General features: G+C 47.0%; 1 protein-coding gene across 1 annotated transcript in view; it reads left to right on the top strand.

Moving 5' to 3' along the window:
* LOC147108494 (bone morphogenetic protein 7-like) overlaps positions 1-25,054 on the top strand; it is a 107,442-nt gene that overhangs the window by 760 nt on the left and 81,628 nt on the right. The window lies entirely within an intron of this gene.

Here is a 25,054-nt window from a genome sequence, read left to right as displayed (position 1 = left end):
AAAGATTGAACAGGCTGGGGGTCTTTTCTCTACAAAAGAGAAGGCTGAGGGGTGACCTGATAGAGGTCTTTAAAATTATGAACGGGTTTGATAGGGTAGAGAAGATGTTTTCACTTGTGGGGGGAGTCCAAAACTAGGGGTCATAAGTATAAGATAGTCACTAATAAATCCAGTAAGGAATTCAGGAGAAACTTCTTTACTCAGAGAGTGGTTAGAATGTGGAACTCGCTCCCACATGGAGTGGGTGCGGCGAATATCATAGATGCATTTAAGGGGAAGCTAGATAAGTACATGAAGGAGAAAGGAATAGAAGGATATGCTGATAGGGTGAGATGAATAGAGTGGGAGGAGGCTCATGTGGAGCATAAAAACCAGCACAGACTAATTGGGCTGAATGGCCTGTTTCTGTGCCTTACATTCGATGTAAGGTAAAGGACCAATCATCAGATCGCCATTTTAGACTGTAGTGGGTTGGCTGAGCTCCCACCTTGCTTATACAGGTAAATGTATGGGTGGTTTGCCATGTTAACACGACCAACCTCTCCCAGCCGGAATGGTAAGGCCGTAAATAGATTCTATGATAGTCACACATGGGCACCAATGTTTCCTTTAAGCTGCACGGCAGTCTGGAGGTCCCGCGCAGCTGGCTCACTGGCTTTTGAATGGAAAAACCGCGCATGGGCGGAAATTTGAATCGCCGCGCAGCCTGTTAAAGGGGCCGTGCACCCAAAAAAAAATGCGTGGGAACATTGGTGGGCACATTGTTCCGATATTACCAAATCCACCCTGGGATAAAAACAGGGCAGATATGGTACAGTAGAAGCTAGGTCACCATATTTTTATTTTTTCATTCTCGGGATGTGTGCGTCACTGGCAAGGCTGGGATTTATTGGCCTACCTTGGTTACCCTGAGAAGATTGTGATAAGCCTTTTTCTTGAATCGCTGGTATTAGAGTTCTTTGAGGATGTAACGAGCAGGGTGGATAAAGGGGAACCAGTAGATCTAGTGTATTTGGATTTCCAAAAGGCATTGGATAAGGTGCCACATAAATGGTTGCTGCATAAGATAAGAGCTCATGGTGTTGGGGTTAATATTATTAGTATGTATAGAGGATTGGCTAACTAACATAAAACAGAGAGCCGGGATAAATGGGTGATTTTCACGTTGGCAAACAGTAACTAGTGGGGTGCCACAGGGATCAGTGCTGGGGCCTCAACTATTTATAATCTATATTATTGACTTGGATGAAGGGACTGAGTGTAATGTAGCCAAATTTGCTGACGATGCAAAGATAGGTGGGAAAGCAAGTTCTGAGGAGGACACAAAGGGCAGGATTTTCATTGGGCCGTGGAGGCGGGATTGGAGGCGTGTGGGGGGTTAAAATCTCAAAATCGGGGGGCACAAAGCCATCCCGCCCCCAACCCGCCTCCATGCCAGTTTCAAAGGAGGCGGATACCCGACCTGTGTTGGGACCCGCCTCCCCAAGGCGGGAAGGGGATTAGTGCCAATTAACTGCCTGTTAACAGGTAGTTAACAGGCATTTTTTAGCCTAATCCCTATTTTTATTGCTGAAGTGTGGGATTCCCGATGGCTCCCAACCACGCCAAGTTAGCGAGGCAGACAGTCGGGCTGAAGGGCTTGGAGGGTTCGAGATGTCCAGTGTTCAGGTGAGTGATGGATGCATGAGTGCAGAGGTAAGTGTGTTTGGTGTGTGTAAAGTGTTTAAATAACTTTCATTACCTTTACTTACCTTTGCAGCCTTCCTTCCGTCAGGTCTCGGGAGTCCCTCATCTCACCGGCACAGAAAGCAGAATGGCCGCGAGCTGTCAAAAGTTGCAGCATTCAGCTTTCTGTTCTGGAGAGATCTCTAAATCAACTTGGAGTACAGATTGTCAGTGTTTGACAGCTTCAAACAGCTGTCAAACGCTGATATTTCATCTGTCAAAAGCTTTTGTTGCTGGGTGGCCTTTAATTGGCCTGCTGAGCCTGCTGGGCAGGCTCAACAAGGTCAATCAAGTGAAAATCGAGTGGGTTGGCCACAACTCGATGGAGGCAGGACTACAACCCCGAAAGTTGTAGTCCCGCCGCCTAAATGAAAATCCAGCCCAAAGAGTCTGCAAAGGGATATAGATAGGTTAAGTGAGTGGGCAAAAATTTGGCAGATGGAGTATAATGTGGGAAAATATGAGGTTATCCACTTTGGTAGGAAGAATAGAAAAGCAAAATATTATTTAAATGGAGAGAGATTACAGAATGCTGCGGTACAGAGGGAACTGGGTGTCCTCGTACATGAAACACAAAAAGTTAGCATGCAGGTACAGCAAGTAATTAGGGATGTTGGCCTTTATTGCAAGGGGGATGGAGTATAAAAGTAGGGAAGTCTTGCTACAACTGTACAGGGCGTTGGTGAGACCACACCTGGAGTACTGTGTACAGTTTTGGTCTCCTTATTTAAGGAGGGATATACTTGCATTGGAGGCAGTTCAGAGAAGGTTCACTAGGTTGATTCCTGGGATGAAAAGGTTGTCTTATGAGGAATGGTTGAGCAGATTGGACCTAGACTCATTGGAGTTCAGAAGAATGAGAGGTGATCTTATTGAAACATATAAGATTCTGAGGGGGCTTGACAGGGTAGATGCTGAGAGGATGTTTCCCCTCGTGGGGGAATCTAGAACTAGGGGGCATAGTTTCAGAATAAGGGGTCGCCCATTTAAGACGGAGATGAGGAGGAATTTCATCTATCAGAGGGTTGTGAATCTTTAGAATTCTCTACCCCAGAGAGCTGTGAGTGGAGGCTGAATCATTGAATGTATTCAAGGCTGAGATAGACAGATTTTTGAACTACAGGGGTGTCAAGGGTTATAGGGAACAGGCAGAAAAGTGGAGTTGAGGCCAAGGTCAGGTCAGCCATGATCTTATTGAATGGCGGAGCAGGCTCGAGGGGCCAAATGGCCAACTCCTGCTCTTATTTCTTATGTTCTTATGGTAGTGGTTTTGGTACAACTGAGTAGCTTGCTAGGCCACATTAGTGTGGGATTGGAGTTACATACAGGCTAGACCAGGTAAAGACGGCAGGTTTACTCCCCTAAAGGACATTAGTGAACCAGTTTGGTTTTTATGACAATCCGACAGCTTCATGGTCAGGTATTTTTTAATATAACTGAATTCAAACATAATGCAAGTGCGATATAAAATAGAAGAGTTTAACCTAGGCTGACCTAACATGTTTGCCCCCCACAACCCCCCAAAAAAGGAATGATATTTAATATAGCAGTATCTGCAGCAGCCTGAATCAGACACACTGTAGGCATTACAGATTTATCGTTTTTAAAGCTGAAAGGATTATTCTCATAACAAGAACAGGGGCCCAGGGATTCCACTGTCACACTGGGCTTTGACATATAGCACCTTCTGCTGGAGGGTGTGGGGGGAGCACGGGTGGGGTTTTGTTCTTTGATGCTGTATTTTGTCAGTCTGTGTTGGGCTGTGAGGTAAATGAGGCACAATAAAGGAATTCACATTTTGTTCCCTTTGGGATAATTGTTTGATGGTTCTTGTGCCATTTCAGTTGCCGATCACTGTATATTTATAACACACATCCTTTGACCCATGTGGAATGCATATATTTATCAGTACTAAAAAGTCATTTGACACTTGTCTGCCTGGCTGTAGCTGTGGCTCTTTAATGTACATTTACATTGTATGACAGATTACACAGCAACCAACAACTCATTCAAATGTTGGCAACTTCACTTCTGGATGCTGCATCTTCCCTGATGGTTGGAGGAACGTTTGTGTTGGCCACTGATTGGGAAACTGGATTATAAAAGCACCCTGTTAATGTGGGATTAATCGTTGCCCGCAGAGATAAAGTATAGGGCAGCTGAGAGACAGGCTGGCTACGTAGACTGATGCGAGCATTCTCTGCTATATCTGGTGTAATCAACCACCACCTAGACCGAAGGGTGTGTTGATACGGGATGGAGGACAGAAGTACAGTCACAAGATTGGTAAATGAAATACAGCAGTTAGCTGTGTTTTATTTTTAGAAAACGGGGAAAAAGGTTCACGTCTGTCAAAATCCAAAAACATACGACGTTCAAAAAAGAAACATGAAGAACAAAACCATCACCCACCCCGGGTGGTTAGGAAGGCAGTCCTTAAATCAATTTTCTCCAAAACAATAAGCCAGGGTTACTTTACCACTGGATCTTTCTCAGCCAGTCCAGGGATCACATCAGGCTCTCAGAACTAAACAATATTCCATCCGGGTTCAACAGCAGACCTCTCTGTGGCAGCTGCAAGCTGGCCCCCAACAGCAGCCTTGGCCTGGCGGTCCGGTCCGGTCCGGTCCGGTCAGGTCAGGTCAGGTCAGGTCAGGTCAGGTCAGGTCAGGTCAGGTCAGGTCAGGTCAGGTCAGGTCAGGTCAGGTCCTGGCCCTCTCCTCAGACACTGGCCATGAAGGGATGCACTAGTTTGCCTTTTGAACTCCTGAGCTAATGGGTAGATTTGCCTCAGGTGTGTTGGAGGTGGGTGTGGCCTTCGCCTGAATTGGAGTGAGAGGGGGACTTTGCCTCCATCTGGTGGCCACATACCGTCCATCCACCACAAACCGCCCCCATAGCTCACACTGGCTAGAGATTCAAACATGTGCTAAAATGACAAAGGCATGGCTGTGGGAGGGGAGCAGGGAGCAAATGCAGAATTGGGGGGGAGTGAATGGACCAAAGGCTTAGAGGTACAAATTTTAACTTTGATTATAAGTAGTTTTAAATGTCAAAGAGGGTCAGCCTTGGCTCAGAGGTAGCACTCTTGCCTCTGATCAGAAGGTAGTGGGTTCAAACCCCACTTCAGAGATTTGAGGCCCCGTCTGCCCTCTCAGATGGATGTAACAAGATCCCATGGCACTATCTGAATAAGAGATAAGTTCTCCCGGTGTCCTGACCAATATTTATCCCTCATTCAACGCCACTAAAACAGATTACCTGGTCATTTACCTCATTGCTGTTTGTGGGAGCTTGCTGTGTGCAATTTTAGCTGCTGCATTTCCCTGCATTACAATAGTAACTACATTTCAAAATTACTTCATTGGCTGTGAAGACATTGGCCCAGTAATTCCGTTCCAAACGCGTGAGTACGGTCGGGGTACTCACGCGTCTGGCTGGAGGAAATGCCGGTTTTCAGCATGCACAGCGCATGCGGGGAAAACCGGCATTTCCTGTCCTCTGAACGAAGGGGTTCAGAGGCACAGCACGTGCGACTGCACAGGCAGCGCGTGCGCAGTGAACTTCGTCGATTTCATTCATAGATTCAGTGAGGTTAAGTCCTTACAACTTACACATGAAAAAAGCATGTGTAAAGTTGCTCCACAGGCTGCGGAGGAAGATATATTTTATTGTGGAGCTTCTGAAAGGCAATATTTTTGTTTGGGAAAGGGAGGAAAGTTATTTTAAGAAATGCTGAGGTAAGTTTAAAAGTTTAATTTTTTTTTTTTAAACGAGTTTTCAGTACTGTAGGTAGAAGGAGCAATTGTGGCTGTGTGAATTGAATTTGCTGTGTTTATTAAATGTGAAAATGACTGTTCTAAAATGAGTAATGTAACATTTCCAACATTTTTAAGAAAGAAACTTTTCATCAGTAATATATTCTTTTAAGTAATTATGTATGTATGTCCGTATATATTCCTTTATGTATATGTATGTATGTATATATTCCTTTACTTATGTGTATATGAATGTATGTATTTCATTATGATTTTCCAATAAGTTACTTTCTCTGAAAGTCATAATTAAACACATACATTCATACACATAAGTAAAGGAATATATACATACATACATATACGCAAAGGAATATATACGGACATACATACATAATTACTTAAAAGAATATATTACTGATGAAAAGTTTCTTTCTTAAAAATGTTGGAGTCATTTTCACATTTAATAAACACAGCAAATTCAGTTCACATAGCCACAATTGCTCCTTCTACCTACAGTACTGAAAACCCGTTTTAAAAAACAAAAATAAACTTTAAAACTTACCTCAGCATTTCTTAAAATAACTTTCCTCTCTTTCCCAAACAAAAATATTGCCTTTCAGAAGCTCCACGATAAAATATATCTTCCTCCGCAGCCTCTGGAGCAACTGTACTCATGCTTTTTTCATGTGTAAGTTGTAAGGACTTAACCTCACTGAAAGCATGAATGAAACTGGCGAATTTTACTGCGCACGCGCTGCCTGTGCAGTCGCACGCGTTCTGCCTCTGAACCCCTTCGTTCAGAGGACAGGAAATGCCGGTTTTCCCTGCATGCACTGTGCATGCTGAAAACCGGCATTTCCTCCGGCCAGACGCGTAAGTACCCCGACCGTACTCGCGCGTTTGGAAGGGAATTACTGGGCCAACATTTTACATGTCAATAAAATGAAAAATTTAATAATTGCACGATTTGCCCCCTCGCATCTGCGACTGAGGGTCCAAGGAGGTGCATTGCGCAAGAGGTCATCGTCGCACGTATCCTTACAGTGTTCCCTTTCGGGAACTGTATGAAGTGGTGGAAGGATTTCTGGCCACGTTAACGCTCCTTCCGTGACCATAACCATCTTCATACCAGCCATTAGGGTGGTGAGTCCTATGGCGTGAGGGTTTTACGGGCTCCCACAACCCATCTGAGGGGGGGGACCACCCACACCCGTGGACACAAGTGTCCCGCTGGATGTCCACCCAGAATTTATAGTTGGAGCTCCGACTCCACTTGCCGGGACTGTCTGGAGCGGGGTTCGAAACCCTACTCCTTCTGGCCCAGCGGCGGGGATGCTTACCGCTACGCAAAAGGCCCACTCCGCGCAAAAGGTGACACCCATACGTTTCCTGCGCCTTTTCCCTCCCCGTGACTGGAGCCCTATGCTGCCACTTGAAAGACCAAGCTATCATCTGTCCTTTTTGCGGCGCCTTGGACTTCTCATTACCAATGATGAGCAGGCGCTGCGCCTCCACCTCGTTGAGGAGATTGTTGAGGTCATCATCAGTTCAATTGTGAGTTCTTTTAATGCCGTGAATTGTGCTCATTCCAGCCATTTCACGTTGCTAATCGGAGTGGGCCTTTGGCGTAGCGGTAGGATCCCCGCCACTGGGCCAGACGGGGTAGGGTTTCGAACCCCGCTCCAGACAGTCCCGGCAAGTAGAGTCGGAGCTCCGGCTCTAAATTCTGGGTTGACATCCAGTGGGATATTTGCGTCCGTGGGTGTGGGTGGCCCCCCCTCCTCGTATAGCTTGTGGGAGCCCGTAAAACCCTCCCGCCATAGGACTAACCACCCTAATGGCTGGTACAAAGATGGTTACGGTCACGGAAGGAGCGTTAATCACGGCCATAAATCCTTCCACCACTTCATACAGTTCCCCAAAGGGAACAGTGTGAAGACACGTATGACGTCGACGTTGCTAAATAAATAAATGGAATGAAAAAAATTCTTTCAGGGCTTTTAAAAGTCTTTAAATTGCTTTAATTCTGTTTAAAACTACTTCAGATTCTTCAAAATTATGTAAACGTTTTTAAAAGTTTATAAAAGTTACCAAAAGCTTCATAAAAATACCAAAAACCTATTTGAAATGCTGCTCTGCATGTAAAAATGCTTTGCAGCTTGTGAGCAGCATTGGGGTCGTGTCCTATTAAACTGAGACCTCAAGGGGCGTGTCTCAGTTGCACAGCGCGCTCCAGGCTTCGCGCTGGCTGCACTCCTGGGTGGCGTGACGTCAGACGCTGCCCGGGATTCTTCTCTTTCAAAAAGGAATTCCAGGCGTCCCTGGAGGTGAACGGCAGGCGCGTCGGGTAAGTGCAGATCGGGGGCTTGCACGCGCGGCAAGCCCCCGATCCGAATTTCTGCCCCATTAGGTCATCCTGAGGTGTGAACCTAAAGGCACTATCGAAATGCAAGTTATTTCTTCTTATCTATTGGTCTACGGAGTAGTGAGGGTACCATAATCAACCTGGTTTTAAAAAAGCAAATGTTAACATATCAGTATAATAGCAAAATACTGCGGATGCTGAAAATCTGAAACAACAACAGAAAATGCTGGAAAAACTCAGCAGGCCAGGCAGAATCCGTGGAGAGAAACAGAGTTAACGTTTCAGGTCTGGGACCCTTCATCAGAACTGGAAAAAGCTGGAAATGTAACAGATATTAAGCAGGTGCAGAGACAGGGTGGGGGTGGGGGCTGGTGTTAGGAGGCAAGGAAGGAATTCAAAGAACATACCGTGCTTATGTAAGAGGCAGGAAAGATAAAATCTTGCAAATGGGAATGGCAAAATCATACAGCATGAAAAATGGGGGCAGGGGTTATAGTTTGAAATTGTTGAACTCAATGTTGAGGTCAGAAGGCTTTAAAGTGCCTAATCGAAAGATGAGGTGCTGTTCCTCGAGCTTACGTTAAGCTACATTGGAACAATGTAATAGGCCGAGGACAGAGAGATCAGAGTGGGAGTAAAGTGGTGAATTAAAGTGACAGGCAACCGGAAGCTCAGGGTCACCCTTACGGACTGAATGGAGGTGTTCCGCAAAGCGGTCGCCCAATCTGCGTTTGGTCTCCCCAATGTAGAGGAGACCACATCGTGAGCAGCGAATACAGTATACTAAATTGCAAGAAGTACAAGTAAATTGCTGTTTCACCTGGAAGGGGTGTTTGGGGCCCTGGACAGTGGGAAGGGAGGAGGTAAAAGGGCATGTGTTGCATCTCCTGCGCTTGCACGGGAAGGTGCCAGGCGAAGGGGAAGGGCTGTTAGGGATGATTAAGGAGTTAACATATCAGATTTGTCAATATAGGGAGATTTATAAAAGACAGGATCTAAATAACAATTTCAGGATTAATTTCAATCTGTTAGGTGGACAGGAGACAAATTAAATTGAACATAAATGTGAACTATTCCACAAAGATCAAAAATTGTGTGTTAATGAGTATACAATGAACTGGCACAAGTAGAATTAGAAAGGGAACTGAGTGGAATTGTGTTTTTAATGTTCAGGTAATGTGGTGAAGTAATATAAAAAGCAAATAGAATGCTGGGATATATAGTCTGAACTGTAGAATACAGGTCTACAGAGGTTATATACAATGCACTGGTCACACGTCACAGTTGTATGGTGTTTAGCTCTGGTTACATGTCACAAAAATATATACATGCAACGGAAAAGTCAGAGAAAACAGCAACGAAACAGTTCCAAATGTAAAGGAGGTGAACTATGAGGGCAGGTTATAAGATCTCAAGTTTCACAGTCTAAAGATAAGATGGTTCAGGGGAGGGGCTAATCGTGGTGTATAAAATATTAAATGGGGTAGAAAAAGGAATCCCAGAATATTATTTCAAATTATGTCAGGGAAATAGGACCAGAGAGCATAAACTTAAAGTAGTGAAAAATTAGTTGAAATCAATATTATATGAAAAACTAATGTGATGTGGAACATTGGTTAATCACCTATCTTTACTTTGGCCATCGCCAAAAGGTTTGACATAACCATCGTGTTTTTAAACAAGTGGCCATTGTGCACTCTCTCTTCATGCCTATATACTTTCCTCTCAAATCTATGTGTTATAACTCAAGGCTCATCTCTGAATCTTGTATCATTAACTCAGGGGTTCCCCAGAGCTCTGTCCTGTCTCCCACTCGGTTCCTTCTTCAGATGTGTCAGATTAACCCAGTCAGCAGCATGCTTGCCTGTATGTCAGAATGTTGTAGGTTCAAGCCCCACTCCAAGACTTCAGTACGTAATCGAGACTGATACTTCAGTACAGTAGACAGGGGGTGCTGTATTGTTGGAGGCGTCATCTTTCAGATAAGACATTAGACTGAAATTCCACTTAAAAGTTTCCATAGTACTATTTTAAGAGCAGGTGGTTCTCCCAGTGTCCTGGCCAACATTCATCAACCAACACCACCAAGAAAACGCATTAATCTCATGTTCTGCTTAAATCTTGCTGTGCATTATCAGCTGCCATTTATGAATACACAGCACTAATGAGTGAACTCCAAAAATATTTCACTGGTTGTGAAGTGCTTTGGGACATCCTGAGAATGTGGCAAGGTTCTATAATGAATGCATTTATTTTCTTACTTTCATATCAATGACCCTCCCCATTCATTATCCACCCATTCACATTTTTCTGATAATTCAACTGTACATTCATTAACTTCCTTCAGATCGCACACACTTGGTACTCATAACTTTCTTCAGATCACACACCCTCAGTGCTCACAGCCTCCAGTCCTCTTGCTGTGCAATCGTGGAAACACTACTTCTAGGTCTCCACCATACCCTTCAATGGGGCAATGAAACATTGGGCTAGATTTTCGGGGAGCCGTCAGGCGGGGTTTCAGGCATGTGGGGGGGGGAAATCCCGAATTTGGGGGTCCCGCCACCATCCCGCCCAAAACCCCGCCCCACGTAAGTTTCAGGGGCGGCGGGTACCCGCCCCGCACTGGGACCCGCCGAAACCAGGCGGGAAGGGATTAGTGCCAATTAACTGCCTGTTAACAGGTAGTTAACAGGCAGTTTTTAGCCTAATCCCTATTTTGAGGGGTTTCGTGTGCGTTTCCCGACTGCTCCAAACTACGCCAGGTAGAGCAGGCGGGCCGTCGGGTTGAAGGAGTTGGAGGGGTCGCGATGTCGGCGCTCAGGTGAGTGATGGGTGCATGAGAGCAAAGGTAAGTGTGTTTGGTGCGTCTAAAGTGTGTAAAGAACTTTTACTTACCTGCACTTACCTTAGCAGCTTTTCTTCCTTTAGCCGTTGGGAGCATCACTCAGCCGGAACTGAAAGCTGAATGGCTGCGATCTGTCAAAAAGTGACAGCCTTCAGCTTTGAGTGCCGGTAAGAGTTCTAACTGAGTCTGTGCAGAATGACTCAGCTTAGAACTCAGAGTGTCAGTGTTTCACAGCTTCAAACAGCTGTGAGACACTGATATTTCATCTGCCAAGAACTCTTGACAGATGAAATTTCAGTCTGTGACGTCACTTGTTGCCGGGTGGCCCTTAATTAGCCTGCTGAGATCGCTGGGCGGGCTCAACAAGGTCAATCAAGGGAAAATCGGCGGATTGGCCGGACGTCGAAGTAGGCGGTTTAAAAACCCAAAAGGGGAAGTCCCGCCTTCTTCCCGACAGGTTCGGCAAAATCTACCCCATTTGTTGTTTCCATTTTTCAAAGATGCATTAGGATAGACTCCCCTCTTTGAACACCCATTGGGTGCCTGTTAGGTGCAACGTACCTGAGGTGAGCTGTGTCTGTAAGAGGATAGGAGTGTTCTTATTCCCTCTCCCAGGCCAGTGGCATAGTCTGGGTGAATTCCAGGCACAGGGGCATTCACTGGTAGGGCCTTACATTGACATTAGGGGGGGCAGAAACACAAATGCAGCTGCAGGATGTCTGGAGAGTCGCAGGAAAAGGTCCTGAAGAAAGAGATCATCCTGGGGGGTAAATTCCTAACATTAATACTGCCCTTATTTAGAAACATAGAACATAGAAAAATAGGAGGAGTAGGCCATTCGGCCCTTTGAGCCTGCTCCTCCATTCAATATGATCATGGCTGATCCTCTATCTCAATACCATATTCCCGTTCTCTCCCCATATCCCTTGATGCCTTTTGTGTCTAGAAATCTATCTATCTTCTTCTTAAATATATTCAGCGACTTGGAGTCCACAGCCTTCTGTGTAAGAGAATTACACAGGCTCTACACTGATTGAAGAAATTTCTCATCTCAGTCCTAAATGTCCTACCCCGTATACTGAGACTGTGACCCCTCGTTCTAGACCCCCCAGCCAGGGGAAACATCCTCCCTGTATCCAGTCTGTCTAGCCCTGTCAGAATTTTATATGTGTCAATGAGATCCCATCTCATTCTTCTAAACTCTAGTGAATACAATGCTTCCAATGCTCGAGCTGACCCCGGGTCTCTGCAGGTCACCTGGTCCACAAGAAGCTCCATACAAACCCTACTTTTTTCTTCTATTAATTAATTTCATCAAATGCCCTTCTGCTGTCACACCCAACAATCTGACAGAGTAACGTGAGGCAGGAGGCTGCCAACCTCATTGTTGTGGAGAAGACTTGAAGTAATCAATCTCCACTCCTGTTTCCTCTCAGGGACTGAGTAAAAAGGAAAATTCATGATAGTTTTGCACATTTCTCACAATTTAACCAACAGCAACCAGGCTATTGCTTTTAATGTCTCCATCTTAACCATTCTTCAGTGATCAGAAGTGTTGCCCTCACTAACTCCTCCAAATTCAAATGGAGCTCCCACATATCCTTCATTACTCATGGTCCCTCAAAATGCTTGGTTTCCTCTTTCCTGTTAAACATTTCTTTCCATCCTCAACAGCGCATTCAATGAGAAGCATCTATCCTCGGTGGGTTTTCTTAAGTGTATCATGTTGCTTTGTAACTGGAGCAGCTCAATTGAAATGTTAGCATGTGCAGATTGACACACTGTGATAGAGACAACCTTATTTCCTTTGAATGCCAAAACATTAGACAAATGTGAAACTCTTAAGGGAAATGTATGTGAGAAAATAGCAGATTCCCAGCATTAACATCTCCATGTATGTAAGATCTGTCTGATTACTTCAAAGAAATGTCTGTGACTTCAAGGATTTCCCATGGGATAAATAATGTCCTAGCAGCTCGGCTTTAGTTGAGGGAGGAAATATGAATTCTGTGACAAAATTAAGAAATTAATTGTTCATGTACATCTTCAGATCAAGAGAAACCTGTTTCCTCCAAAGTCTTCTCACTATCAAATTCTGCTGATATATATTCTGAAAAACAGTATCTTGCTCTAGCATTTGACTTCGGTGTATTGATTAACCTGTAAATAAATCTGACTAATTAGCCTGTATCCATTGATCTGTCAGTGCCCTTTAATCTACTTTCGGAGGAAACGGGAGAATGTCTGAGCTTCCCATGTGAATTCCAATATTACTCAATTAAGGGGTAATTGTTAACCTAGATGCACTATCTCAGCACATCACATCCAAGGGGCAGGTTATAGGTGCACTGAGCTTCTTATGGAAGTAGCCTTATTGCCGCAAGCATAAAAGTGTTGGAAAAAAGCCCAACCTGCAACACTGTTCCAATATCCAGGGAGACTCTATTAACCCCTCTTGGACCTGAACAAGCTTGTTGTCTAAGTATGCAATCCCTCTCTTACTTCTAGCGGGGTGAATTTCTACAGGGGTACTTCTGCTTGTCCGCTGTAACTTCAGCTGAAGAGCCATAGAAACCCTTGAAAAGTAACGTAAACAGGGTTTCCGCAGCCCCCACCCCCACTCGGAAGTTAGGGCGGGCGGGCAAGCGCAAGAATCCCCACAACATTCGCTCCCCAGCCTCTAACCACTTGTCCTCTGTTGAAACCTTCCTTATCTTTCTCTATGTTATCAATACTATATCATGGTCAGGGCTTATCTGAACTTTGCTCTCTTCCTTCTAAGCTCCAAATCTACCATCCAACTCTGCATCTCCACTATGCTGAAATCAAGAATCATCGCAGAACCTCCTACTCTAAATTTCCCAAGTCCTCAAAACTAGATCTCTTTATTTCCCTCAATCCTTCCTTCTTCCTGCAACCTTCCGGCTTTTAAAATCAAGTTTGGTGTCGCCTAATCACTAATTCCGGATTTACCTCATCTCTTGTCCTGTCCTGCACCATGGGCGTTACCTTCTAAATTTAAAAAAATAACTTAATGATAAATATTTGGAATAATCTACCCGACAAGGTAATAGAGAACAAAACATTTGGGTAATTCAACATGCAATTGAAAGAAAGGATTTGTATTTCTACAGCATCTTTCATGACCTCAAGAGACCTTCGGACAGAAGGAAAGAAAGAACTTACATTTCTATAGCACCTTTCACGGCCTCAGGACATCCCAAAGTGCTTTCCAGCCAATGAAATACTTATTAAGTGTAGTCACTGTTGTAATTTAGGGAAACATGGCAGCCAACTTTCACACAGCAAGCTCCCACAAACAGCAATGAGATAATGATCAGATAATCTGTTTTTGTGATGTTGGTTGAGGGATAAATATTGGCCAGGACATCAGAGAGAACACCCCTGCTCTTCTTTGAAATAGCGCCATGGGATCTTTTATGTCCCCCTGAGCGAGCAGACGGGACCTCGATTCAATGTCTCCTCAGAAGGCCTGCACCTCCAACAGTGCAGCACTCCCTCACTACTGCACTGAAGTGTCAGCATAGATTATGTGCTTAAGTGTCTGAGTGAGTTATTGAGGCACGGCTTACAATCTGGATGCTGAGATGCAAAAATTAGAATAAGTGGGGGGCGGGGGATGAGCTTCAATGGGACAAGTCACCCTTCTCCTTGATTTTTTGCTTTAGTATAAATCAGGTGGCCTTCAACTGCAAAATCGAAGTCTGAATTATGATACAGTTGAGTTTTTTAGTTTTGTGAGTAAAATTAGATACAGATGACCGTGATTAAGGGACCCAAATGATGGCAAGCCCTGCTATGGTGCACTGTGGGTCATGTCGTTTTTATTACTGCATCAATACACATGTTTCAATCTGACATCAAATACTGAAGCTTTGGCACCAAGCCTTCCTAGAGGCCACTAAAACCAACAGAGCTTTGTTTTTCTTGAAAGGTTAAAAAAGTATATTTTTAGTACTAAAGTGGGGACGATCCACTGTGCTGACAGGTTGTCAACATTTTCCATTCATTGCAGTTCTTAATTTGAAGTGAATGGATTCTATTAAACATCCACTCTGTGGTCACATCTGCATTACATTTTGAAAGATGATATTAGGCTGCTTTTGTTTTGATATCAATCCACAGGGACAAAGTATAATTTCCAAGTCTAAGCAACATGGGATTTTAAAATAATTCCGCTTCTGATTGTTATTCCTTCAAGTTGACTATCAGGTACTAGGTTTATATCAGGTGCTGGGTTTATATCACATACTGGGTGTATGTCACATACTGGGTGTTGTGGCGAAATAAAATTAGTTAAATCCGCACACTAGTCTGTAAATGGTAAAGAGCCAAGCAGTTTATTTAAAACACAAAACTATTCAACAGTACAATACAAACAGTCCGCGGAAGTATCTAAAGGCTGATCAGGGAGTACAGCTAGAGCTCCTTAGCTCGTTCCTGGCTGTCTCCTCGATTGACTTCAATTTCTAATATTTAAGTGTACAAAAGTCGTCGATACCTCGTGCACAGCTCATGACATTGTTCTAATTGGCTTAAAGCCCACATGCACAATTCGTTACATTGATTTGATTGGCTTGAAGCCCGCATGCACAATTGCTGAATGTCACATGAGCTTCATGATCTCATCTGTTGTTCCCTACGTGATTTTACTTTCCTAGTTCACGGCTGGTGCCTCTGCCTCCGCTGTCATCACAGAAACCAGAAACCACAGAAACCACACAGTGCAGATAGAGACCATTTCGGCCCATCGAGCCTGCACCGACACATATCCCACCTGATCCCCGTAACCCCACGTATTTAATCCCCCTAACACTAAGGGTCAATTTATCATAGCCAATCAACCTAACCCACACATCTTTGGACTGTGGGAGGAAACCGGAGCACCCGGAGTAAACCCACGCAAACACGGGGAGAATGTGCAAACTCCACACAGACAGTCGCCCGAGGCTGGATTCGAACCCGGGTCCCTGGCGCTGTGAGGCAACAGTGCTAACCACTATGCCACCGTGCTGCCCATCCTGTGTGCAAGTTGCACTGTTAACCCCTTAAGTCCTGAAGGGCACCTATGTTACCCTTCAATAAAAATCCACTTCACTGGGTATATATCAGACACCATGGGGGTGAAATTGGGCTCGGTAGAACCCGTTTTTTGTGTGCTACGAAGCACCTTAGGGATCCAAAATGCATTTGCTGCACACGCACACTTCTGACATGAAGCACGGCAGATGCCATATTGGTAAAGGGGTTAGCGCACTTAACGTCTGCCGGAAGTATGATGCCAGCGCTGCCATTTTGGAGCTCCAAGCTCCAGCCGAAGCCTTCTCTTAACCTCGCATAGCAGCATGAAGGACCCCTCCACCAGTGCTATTTAAAGGGATCATCAACTTCTTACAGGTTAGTTGCTGGTTATTGCTTCTGGCTGTTGCTGCAATTTTACAAGTTTTGGGTGCTTCCTATAGTTGTTTAAATATTCAATAATCTACAGGGAGTGGTGTGGCAGGTGCTAAAGCATTTTTTGCTGAGTCCAAGGCTTCTGCACAGAACAGATGCTCCCAGACATGGGTGCAGTAGTAGGTCTTCCTCTTGAAATCAAGTGTGACTGGGAGAATGAGCAGAGGCCATGCAGAACAAGACAAGCTGCTAGAAGAAGGAAGAGGAGGAGGGGGAGAAGGGCTCTCAGCAGGAAGCCATATCTGCCCAGGGTGTTCAGGGAGCAATTCTCCTACCTGAACTTCAGCGACGACCAATGTTTGAGACATCTGCACTTCACTAAAGAGGTTGTCACAGAAATCTGCCAACTACTGCAGCCACAATTCCAAACTCAGAGCAGGGCAAGGACTGCATTGCCACTGGCTGTGAAGGTGACTGTAGCTAAGAACTTTTATGTGCCTGGCTCCTTCCAGGCTGCTGTTGGAGATACTAGTGGCCCAGAAATTCGGGTCTCCACGGGTGAGTACGCGCTGGATACTCACCCGTGGGCCCGATGGAAGTGCCGGTTTCTTGCATGCACTGCACATGCGCAGGAAACCGGCACTTCCGTTCCTCTGAACGAAGAGGTTCAGAGGTCGAACGCGTGCGCAGGGGAGGCTGCGCGTGCGCATCAAACTTAGGTTTTTTTTACAGGTTTTCCCAGGAGGGTAAGCCTGCAGAATTTACACATTTAAAAAGCAGGCGTAAGGCCTGCTTTTTACAAGGTAAGTGGTGAATTAATTAAAATTAAAACATTTTTTCCACAGGTTTATTATTTTTAAATACTTTAAAGCAAGGTAAGTTTATTTTTAGCCCCGTTAGAATGCACACATATTGCTTTGCGTGTGCCTCATGTCAAATCTGTCATGTACCTGAATCAAAAGGGATTCCACTCCCTCAATGTGCAGCTGGTGTGTGACCACAGGCAGCACATCATGCAGGTCAATGCCCGATATTCTGGCAGCAGTCACGGTGCATTCATTCTGCAGCAGTCCTCTGTGCCAGCTGTATTTCAGCCACCACGGCAAACCAAAGGGTGGCTACTGTGCGACAAGGGCTCTCTGCTGACGACATGGCTCATGACTTCAGTTCGCAACCCAGGCACCCGCGTGCAGCATGCAAACAATGAGAGCCATGCTGCCACAACAAATCTTATAGAACAGATCATTGGCATCCTGAAGCAATGATTCCGCTGCCTGGACTGCTTTGGGGGAGCCCTTCAGTACTCGGCTGAGCGGGTCTCAATATTTGTGGTGGTATGCTGCATGCTGCATCCTTGCCATCATGAGGGAAGAGCTCTTGCCACCACCTATCAGGCAAGAAGCTGAGGAGCAGGAGCATGAGGAGGCGGAGGAGGAAGAGAAGGACGAGGAAGGCAGGCATCAACTGAGACAGCCCCATTCTGCCCGGGCTGTACGTGATGAACTAATTCAAGGGCGATACCACTAACCTCAACCCCAATTCCCTATTCACCAAAAATCCCACACTCCTTATCTACCTTCTGTCAGTGGTCAGCACATCACTGTCCTTTTGTTCACAATACAAAAATAAAAGCCAACACAAGATACACATTCCAATCCAAATTTATAAATTTAATCATGATGTTGTAGCAGTACCACCGAGTGTCCCTTACTTACCTACATAATTCCCTTTAACTACGTTTGTATAGAGTTTGTATGTTCGGGCCGTTGCCCCTTTAAGAACGCGACCTAACGCGATGACGCGGGCAAACGCGATGACGCGGCTAAACGCGAGCCGGCCCAGCTCGGCCTCCCACTCCCACGACAATCGCCGGCCCGGCTCGGCCTCCCGCTCCCTCGACGGCCGCCGGCCCAGCTCGGCCTCCCGCTCCCGCGACTTCGGCCGCAACGGCCAGCTGCAGTGCCGGGTAACGCGATGACGTCACGTCGCAAGTCACGTGACCGTCCCAAGCACGGGCAAATGCAATGACGTCATCACGCAAGTCACCTGACTACCCAAGCACGGGAAGAACGCGATGACATCATCACGCAATCCATGAGACTGCCTACTCAGTCCTCGTGGTGTCTCCGTCTGGTGAAGACCTATTTTATGGCTCTCCTGTACCTAACTCTGCAACCTGTTAGAATTCCTCTGTTCCTGCATTAAAAATCTTTTTGATTGTTCTCCTGGAGTCGAACTCGATTATTAAGTAGGAATTCGTCCAATACATACATAGGTGAACCCGAATACCTACAATTAGTGACCCCGTCTCCGTGAATGTTTTTCACGGAGGAAGCGTGCAGCCTGAACCCCGCCTCTGTGAACGTTTTCACAGAAGAACGGCACGACGAACAACAACCGATGAACAACAACCGGCGAACAACAACCGACGAACACCAACCGACGAACACCAATTCCTACAATTGGTGACCAACGACGTGAGGATGGGAGCTCATCAATACCTACATTGGTGACCCCGTTTTTCGTGAACATTTTTCACAAAAGCAGCGCAGCCGGACCCCGATTTTTCGTGAACGTCTTTCACGAAAGAAGCACGCCTGGAAGCTACAGCCGTTTCGCTCAGCTACCGCAACACTGGGAGCAACAACCGCCCTCGTGCTTTATCCTGGTAGAAGCCCCGTTCGCCTTGTGCAACATCGATACGGCGCAGACCATGTACCTGGATACGGTCTCCGTTTTCGACAGCTCTACCGAATTTCGGAGCGTCAGCCTCTTCAACAACCCCACGGCAGAACAGCAAGTATAACACCCTCACAGCGCGGGTACAGCATGTTTACGGGCTCACAGGATCGGAGCGCGCCCCGGCGGAGCAGCCACAAGGACTCGGCCCTCGTAAAACACTCCTCGCAACCTACGAGGACTCGCTCCTCGCAAACCACGAGGATTCCTCCCTCGCGAACCACGAGGACCCATCCCTCGCAAACCATGAAGATTCGCCCCTCGCAAACCATGAGGACCCATCCCCCGCCGACGCCGCACCAGCCCGTCAGCCTGCTGGTCTGTTTTTTTACCATGCTTTTCGGCGCGACGGCGAAGCGTTGCCGCCCTCCCGGCAGTTTTTCCTCCTACCGAAATCAACAACAACTAGAAGCGTTGCCGCCCTCCCGGCAGTTTTCCCCCCTACTGCAATCAACAACAACTAGAAGCGTTGCCGCCCTCTCTACAGTTTTCCCCTCAACAAAAGCAAACATCTACTGACACTGCGACCATCGAGGACGGGTCCAACGGGCATCCCGTGGCCGCGATTGGCCACGCAAAAATTGCTGTCATCACCGATCACTGATCAACGCAGCAACGGTTCACTCACTTCTGTGTTACCGTAGTAGCACTACGGCACGCACCGTTCCGTGCGTTCCCGACTGCCGGAGAGTTCGCTCGCCTGTCGGTGAGTTCACCGACCAGCTCAGCCCCACGTTTTTTTCCTCCTGGATCACCCGTTCAGCGTTCCTGCAGATTTCGTCAGACTGGGGACCTTTTCCCAACAATGACAGAGCCATGGTCCGTGTCTGCCCAATCTGCCAGTCGATATGACGCAGCCAGCTGTTTCGCCCCGGCGCCCGCTTCGAACCACGGGCTACAGAGGTCACACGCTTCCACGGTCCTTCGCATGGCTGAATACGTTTTATTCGCCATGACGCCACGGTCCTTCGCAAGGCTGGATACATTTTATCCGCCACGACGCACGCAAGGGTCCGCTCACGACCAGCACATATTTGGACCTCGCCCGCCAAGTCGAGACAGCACGACTGCCTAGACCACCGACCACCCATCGTCGTTACGCCAACCCAAGTACGACCACCCGCCAGACCGTCAGCCAGCCAGCAGTCTCCGTCTCGAGACTACAGGAGTCATTCGGACAGGCTCGTCAGACCATCTCATCGTTTGATGTCGACCATTAAAGCGAATTCTGGGGGGGCGCATGTAGCGGTACCACCGAGTGTCCCTTACTTACCTACATAATTCCCTTTAACTACGTTTGTATAGAGTTTGCATGTTCAGGCCGTTGCCCCTTTAAGAACGCGACCTAACGCGATGACGCGGGCAAACGCGATGACGCGGGTAAACGCGAGCCGGCCCAGCTCGGCTTCCCGCTCCCGCGACAACCGCCGGCCCGGCTCGGCCTCCCGCTCCCACAACGGCCGCCGGCCCAGCTCGGCCTCCCGCTCCCGCGACTTTGGCCGCAACGGCCAGCTGCAGTGCCGGGTGCCGGGTAAACACGATGACGTCACGTCGCAAGTCATGTGACCGTCCCAAGCGTGGGCAAACACGATGATGTCATCACGCAAGTCACGTGACTACCCAAGCGCGGGAAGAACGCGATGACATCATCACGCAATCCACGGGACTGCCTACTCAGTCCTCGTGGCGTCTCCGTCTGATGAAGACCTATTTTATGGCTCTCCTGTACCTAGCTCTGCAACCTGTTAGAATTCCTCTGTTCCTGCATTAAAAACCCTTTTGATTGTTCTCCTGGAGTCGAACTCGATTATTAAGTAAGGAATTTGTCCAATACCTACATAGGTGAACCCGAATACCTACAATGTAATGTATACAAAAATAAACTAATCAGCCTTGTGCATTCCCTTAGTACCTGTTTTCCGTGTGCCTTTGCCTGTCCTAGAGCTCCTATGAAGTGCTACCCCAGTGGCTGCAGCATGGCTGGTGAAAGGCTGCTGAATTTCAGTGGAGGAGAATGCAGATGGCCTTGGAGGGCAACCTCAAGCAGCTCTTGGCCTAGAAGACCTGGCTTCAGACTGCACCATGTCGGCATGTGCAGCAGCAGTCTGGGCGGGCTGGCTGACAGGTAACAGCAAGGGCACTGGCGGACTGGCAGGGGTGGGAGCACGAATGCTGTCATCCTGAGAGAGGAAAGCAGGTTTGTGCTCCATGGAGCCACTGCCATTCCCCCAGGGTGGTGCCTCAGCAATCTTAGTAATCTGTTGGAGGACAAATTGTTGGACTGCTGTGACACCCTGGAAGCTCCTTTGAACACTGGTATCCAGAGCCATGATGGCAGCAGTCTGAGCTTCCACTACAGCACACAGACGTTGGGTGGCTGCTGCATGTGCTGCAATGTAAGATTCTACATCAGCCATCAGACGCTGTATCATGGTTGGTTCCACAAGTGCTTTGATGGAATTAGTCACCAGTTCCATGCTGGAAAGGATGGGCTCCAAGCTCTGCGCAAAGCACTGTGCCACGTTGGTGCCGGACTCCTCCATGCTCCTTGACATTGAACGGAGGCTTTCTGGCAGGATTCCCAATGAACCAAGCCTTTCGGTGTGTACACGCATCAGCCTATTTCTGTTGCCTGGCCCATTGAAATCCTCATCGGAGTGCTCTGCAGCAGAACTCGTGTGCGAGCTCACCCTCTGTAAAGCTGGCACCTGCGCTATCTTTGCCCCCTGCCTTGGCTGCATTGCACTTGTGCCCGGTGTCCCACCACATGCAGATCCCGCCTCTATTCTATCCTCTAAATTAAACGCTGTGTCAATATCTCAGCTGGTGGCTGCACATGTGAAATCAAGTGATGGTGTGTCTTCATTATCACTGTCTTCTTGCTCTTCCTCCACTGCCTGGCCAGGTTGCAGTTCTTGGGTATCTGAAAGGAAAAAGGGACAAGGGTAAGGTTGTGGTGAGGAGAGAGGTGAAAGAAAGTGCATGCTTAAACCAACTGCAGCTTGTAAGTCAGAAGACATTGTGGGATGAGGGGGAAGTGAGATCTGAGCAGGACGATTAGGTAGGAGGATACCATCATCTTCAATGGTATTTCTTATGTTCTTATGTTCAATTGAGTCAGCCCCGCTGGTGGCCATGGCCTCAGCAATGGCCCTTCCCATAATGGCCAGCTCCGTCGTCTCCATGGGAGTTAGAACATGCAGACACACCTGTCCCCCTCCTGTTAGTTCCTGCTGCCTCTGGTTGTGCGCCACCTTCGCCTGCAAGAGTCATAGAGTCATAATGGCACAGAAGGAGGCCATTCAGCCCATCGAGTCCACGCTGGCTCTCTGCAGAGCAATCCAGGCAGTCCCACTCCCCTGCTCTATCCCCATAGCCCTGCAAGTTTATTTCCCTCAAGTGCCTATAAAAACATTGAGTGTCTCCTCTTCCATCGGCAGCGAGTTCCAGGTCCTCACCACTCGCTGTGTAAAAAGTATTTCCTCATGTCCTCCCTGTATCTCTTGCCCAAAACCTTAAATCTGTGTCCCCTAGTCCTTGTACGATCAACCAATGGGAACAGCCTTTCCCCGTCTAGCCTATCCAAACCCATCATAATCTTGTACGCCTCTGTCAAATCACCCTGCAACCTCCTTTGCTCTAATGAAAACAAATCCAGCTTCTCCAACCTGTCCTTGTAGCTAAGATCCCCCATCCCCGGAACCATTCTGGTAAATCTCCTCTGCACCCTCTCAAGTGCCTTCACATCCTTCCTAAAGTGTGGTGACCAGAACTGGACAATACTCCAGTTGTGGCCTAACCAGCGCTTTATAAAGGTTCAGCATAACTTCTCTACTTTTGTACTCAATACCTCTATTTATGAAGCCATACCCCATATGCTTTGCTAACCACTCTCTCAATATGTCCTGCCACCTTCAGGGACCTATGCACATTAACTCCCAGGTCCCTCTGTCCCTGCACACTCTTTAAAACTGTGCCATTAAGTGTATGTTGCCTCTCCCTGTTCCTTCTACCAAAATGCATCACCTCACACTTCTCTGTATTAAATTCCATCTGCCACTTGTCTGCCCATTCTGCTAGCCTTTCAATGACCTGTTGCAGTCGATTGGTATCATCCTCATTGTTTGCCACGCCCCCAAGTTTGGTGTCATCGGCAAATTTAGAAATTCTACTCTGTATTCCGATGTCCAGGTCATTTATATATATCAATAAAAGCAGTGGCCCCAGCACTGACCCTTGGGGAACACCACTGTCTACTTTCCTCCAGTCTTCCCATTTGCTTTGCTAACCACTCTCTCAATATATCTCGCCACCTTCAGGGACCTATGCACATTAACTCCCTGGTCCCTCTGTCCCTGCACACTCTTTAAAACTGTGCCATTAAGTGTATATTGCCTCTCCCTGTTCCTTTTGCCAAAATGCCAAAGAGAGAGGGAAGTGTGTCTGTGAGTGTCGTGCAATATGTTTGGGTGATGTGATTGTCATGGTTGAATAACTGGCAGTGTGTGAAAGCTGTGAGTGTGAGGCTTGAAACAGTGCTAAGTGTGTGAAGGTGAGATGAAGCATATGAATGTTAGGTAGGAGACCTGACTAATAGATATTGTTGGTAGGTGAGTGATGAGGGTGTGGTGAATTGAGCAATGGATAAGGCTAGTGGTGCAGTTGGTGATGCATTTGAAGATGCATTCACTGACCTCGCAGTGCTAGATCCAGGTTTTTGGGACTAAACTCCTGGCATTGACCTCCGCAGCTATCTGTTCCCACTGCCTTTGCGTGTGTCTGGAGGGCCTCCTGCCCCCCTGAGGGTACAGGACATCTCACCTCCTTTCCAACTCCTCCAACAAGACCTCCAGTGCAGCGACCAAAAAACTGGGTGCCCACTCACTCCCACGGTCAGCCATTCCTCATTCTTTTGGGTGCTGCCTGCCTCGTCCCTTCCTCTGCCTCCTCCTCAGTGTCAGCTGTGGCTCAGTTGGTAGCACACTCGCCTCAGAGTCAGAATGGTTGTGGGTTCAAGTTCCACTCCAGGGATTTGAGCACATAAAGCTAGGCTATTACTCCAGTGCAGTGCTGAGGGAGTGCTGTACTGTCGGAGGTGCCGTGTTTCAGATGAAATGTTAAACCGAAGCCCAGTCTGCTCTCTTAGGTGGGCGTAAAAGATCCCATGGCACTATTTCGAAGAAGAGCAGGGAAGTTATCCCTGGTGTCCTGGCCAATATTTATCCCTCAACCAACATAACAAAAACAGATTATCTGGTCATTATCACATTGCTGTTTGTGGGAGTTTGCTGTGCGCAAATTGGCTGCCACGTTTCTCACATTACAACAGTGACTCCACTTCAAAAAGTACTTCATTGGCTGTAAAGTGCTTTGAGACGTCCAGTGGTCATGAAAGTCACTATATAAATGCAAGTCTTTCTTTTTTTCTTTCTTCCTCAGGTGGTCGCGGAACACGTGGTGGCAAGGGCTGCGTCCTCATAAGACATAAGACATAAGACGTAGGAGCAGGAGTAGGTCATTTGGCCCCTCAAGCCTGAGCCGCCATTCAATAAGATCATGGCTGATCTGATCTTGGCTTCAACTCCACTTCCCTGCCCGCTCCCCATAACACTTGACTCCCTTACCATTCAAATATCTGTCTATCTCCACCTTAAATATAATTAATGACCCAGCCTCCACAGCTCTCTGGGGAAGAGAATTCCAAAGATTCACGACCCTCTGAGAGAAGAAATTCCTCCTCAATTCCATTTAAATGGGTGCCCCCTTATTCTGAAATTATGCCCCCTAGTTCTAAATTCCCCCACGAGGGGAAACATCCTCTCTGCATCTACCCTGTCAAGCCCCTTCAGAATCTTATATGTTTCAATAAGATCCCCTCTCATTCTTCTAAACTCCAATGAGTATAGGCCCAACCTGCTCAACCTTTCTTCATAAGACAACCCCTTCATCTCCGGAATCAACCTCGTGAACCTTCTCTGAACTGCCTCCAATGCAAGTATATCCTTCCTTAAATAAGGAGGCCAAAACTGTACGCAGTACTCCAGGTGTGGTCTCACCAACGACCTGTACAGTTCTAACAGGACTTCCCTACTTTTATATTCCATTCCCTTTGCAATAAAGGCCAACATTCCATTTGTCTTCCTAATTACTTGCTGTACCTGCATGCTAACTTTTTGTGTTTCATGTACAAGGGCCCCCAGATCC

Source organism: Somniosus microcephalus, chromosome 13 (assembly GCF_052327205.1).
Source record: "Somniosus microcephalus isolate GS21.2 chromosome 13, FLI_Smic_1.0, whole genome shotgun sequence".
Lineage (NCBI taxonomy): Eukaryota > Metazoa > Chordata > Chondrichthyes > Squaliformes > Somniosidae > Somniosus > Somniosus microcephalus.
This window is presented reverse-complemented; position numbering and strand designations above follow the sequence as displayed.